A 3,719-nucleotide genomic window follows, 5' to 3' on the forward strand; every position below is an offset into this window, starting at 1 on the left:
AGTAGTACAACGATAAAAAGACAGACGAAAACGGACGTCGGATGAAGAAGTTATGAATTTTTAACGGATTTCCTGTCCCGGTCTGTTAAAAGTAATAATATAAAAATTAAGGTCAAAATTAGCCAACAAAGTCTAAACGAAAGTTGTAGAGCGTAATTTTACCTACGCGTGCATATAAAGAACGTCAAAAACGGAGCCCGTATGCGAAAGTTGTGGATTTTAGAAGTTTTTGCACAAAAATCGAGAAAAAATGCCAAATCCGAGAAATTTCGCATGATGGGACTTTGGCCACGTCACCTTCGCTGCATGCATGCCACGTGTCCGAAACTGCTGAGTCACCGAGGCCAGCTGGCGAGGCGTGTCGCAACCCTCGCATCCGAAGTGCAGGTCCAACCGCGGTCCGACGCGTGCCCAAGTGACTCCTCGCATCCGAAGCCGCCTTACCTCGCACCGACGCGTGTCACACCACCTGTCCGAGCTTCGCAGGCGCCACCTCCCATCCCTTGGACCTAGAGCTCGGTCCAATCAGAAGCCTACACCAGGACCCTCGCACGTGCGATCCATGTGCCTCCTCTTCGGATCTACTACCACCTGGTAGCTTCTCAGCCGTTGGATAAGAAGCCTCGCCCCTATAAATATGTCACACCCCCAAAACGGAACGGCGGAAACGTTCGGGGGCGGACGACGTCATGTTTAGCATCACAACCAATGAATAATAGGAAACATTGCAACACAACCAATACAGTGGATACATATATAAGTAAAATGTTTATATCAGTTTGAAATCTTGTTTAAGGTACATCAAAAGTATGTAAAGTAATAACATAAGACTCTTATTGCTCCAGCTTCTCAAATTCCAGCAGGTACCTGTCTACTGATTTCCTGAGAATACAAGCAGTTTTGAAAGAATATCAGCATAAAGCTGGTGAGTTCATAAGCATTTAGTTTTTGTGGAAAATGTTTCTTTGATCCTTTTTGAAAAGTTTTCCTCAAGAAAATCCTATATTTTCTTATGAAAAGCAGTTTTGAAAGAGTATCTATTAGTAGAAAGTAAACCATCAGTTTTAGAAATGCCAGTGTTATCCTGGGAAAATCCTATATTTTCCCTAAAACAAGTTATCCGATCTAGAGGTAGAGGCGTAAGTTTAGAAATCCCTGATTACTATCAGTATGTATAAAAGTAGTTTTATTACTCAAAATAAAACAATGAAGAGTAGAGTCCGTAAACCAAAGTTAGTTTATACTTATTTGCGAGTTGTATAACCATACTTGATATGACCTAGAGACCTTTATAACGTTCTTCAGGCGTTAAGTTAAATGACATTTGTCCACCCCAGGCGTGCCCGCCTAACTGTAGCTAGCAGTTCAGGTGTGGGATTGTCAGTCCCGAATAGATCTATTCACAAATCTCACGCTCTCCCTCCAGGAGACTCTGGTTATACTATGATAGGATTTAGTTCCGTACACTAAAGGGTACAATATTGAAGTAGAGCCTCACAATTCTGTATAATCTAGTTTACTAGCGAGAAACAGTATAAAACAATAATTATTCTTGAATAAATGTACTTTATACTTCTGAGAAAACATATAACATAAACTAAATCGGCCATAGTTTATATATATTCAACCATGAAATCTGATTTGGTAGAAACTACCTAGAGGGTTATCCCAAACTATACCCATTATAGTTTACTAGTGTTGTTATGGAAAATGTTTTGTAAAACCTTTCTGAAAGATATGAAGTGAGATTTCCAAAATAACAATTTCCCTTATGCTCAACATGTTACAAAAGGGATAAAATATCCGGGTAAGTTATTAAACATGGAAATCGTTGAGTTGTATTAATAAGTTTAAAACTTAATAAACTACTTTGAGTTTGACTTGTATTCCCCCCTGAAAACATTAAAAACACGGAAAAATGTAGGGGTATGAACTCACCTGTAGTGAGTGGTACTGACGTGTGGTTGGAAGAGGAGTGCAGAGTGTCAGGTGTAACCTTGAGCACACAATGATCCTAATAGACACATATAGACATGTATGTGTATGAATTTAGTGTATAGACGACTAAATAAGAAGGGTAACACCCTTATTGGCTAGGAAACTCTAAGATTTATGGAATACAACCACATATGATTGCATGACTAGGGTATATGGCCACCCTATAGAGTTTACGGTCAAAGAGATATGACCATTGGAGTTCACGGTCCAAGTGTTCATGGTTCAAGTTTTCACGGTCTTAGTGTTTACGGTTTTAGTGTTTACGGTCCAATGACCTTACGGTAATGGAGTTCACGGTCTAATGACCTTACGGTCATAAGGTTTACGGTTCCATGGGTTTACGGCCCGTAAATATACGGTCTTTGAAGGGTGTACGGTCTAAGGAGATACACTAGACCGTAAACTCATCAATCTTGCACAAATGATGGTTTTCAAGGGTTTCATTCAAAGGCGTTGGATTCTAAGGACCATGCTTAGCCTTAGGAAGGGTAAAGGCTATAAGAACACCCTTTATAAGGGTTTACGGTCTATGAAGATTCATAGGACCGTAAACTCTTTTGTTCATGCAAAGAGTGATGATCTTAAGTCCAAAATGAAGGATTGTAATTAGATAGATGTAAAGGAGAATGGTACTTACGATTTGGAGGCAAATGGGGGTGTTTTCGGTCCAAAACTCAACCGTGTTCTTGAGGATTCTCGATGAAGGTAGAGAGGGAGTAGAGAGAGAAAGCCTTTGAAGTGTTTTAAAGTATGAAATGAAGGCCAAATACTCTATATATAGGGTAGAGTTCTCAGTCAAAAAGAGGTCCACCTGACCGTAAACGTGTTTACGGTCTACACGAGTTTACGGTAGAGTTCTCGGTCAAAAGGGGCCACCTGACCGTAAACGGGTTTACGGTCTACGCGAGTTACGGTCGTAAACTCGTCCTGACCGTGAACTCGGTGATTTTTGAGTGAATGTTCGAGTTTTTCCGCAATTCTGGTTCAATCCGACTCGTATAAAATAAATATTACTTATTTAAAACGCAAAGTCTTTCTCAACCTAAGAAATTTGACGGAATTTAATAAAACCCAAATTTTATTAATGGAAACTGGGTAAGGATAACGGAAAAAGTTTCGGGTTGTCACAAAATAGAAGGGTGCGAGACCTCCCGGGTATATTTTGGAAAAGTGACATTTTACACCCCTAAACCCATATTTCTTTCATTCCAACTTCCCCTAAAGCCCCGATATTATACCAAACACCCGAAATACGCCCCGAAGTGCCCGAGAAGCCCGAGAAATTTATCTTTTCGGTTTTGAAGCCCGACCCTCACAGAGCCCAGTTTCTCAATAAAACTCCCGGTTTTATTAGAAACGATCGTTTTAGGAAACGAAGTGCTGCCCGATTATCATTAAATCATATGAGTATGTAGTTACTTTCACCTTACACATGGATATGAAGTATTTTATATAAAATATGTGCTGTGTGGATATATATTGTTTGTTTATTTGAGATGGATGTTGAAGGAATGATTTATACAGGGTTTTAAATAATTTAAACCGTATATGTATTTTTATCTACAAAAATGTTGGGTAAAACATGGGTAGATGAAATAGTGGGTGTGTGATGAAAGATGAGTTGGATAAATGAGATGATCAGTGATATAGATCATGATTTCAGGGTGAGTGGTGAATTATGAGAGAATCACTTACCAAACGTTGGCCCCCGTCATTCAGCA

This window comes from Lactuca virosa, chromosome 4 (assembly GCF_052849685.1).
Source record: "Lactuca virosa cultivar CGN04683 chromosome 4, Lactuca_virosa_CGN04683_v6, whole genome shotgun sequence".
NCBI classification, from domain to species: domain Eukaryota; kingdom Viridiplantae; phylum Streptophyta; class Magnoliopsida; order Asterales; family Asteraceae; genus Lactuca; species Lactuca virosa.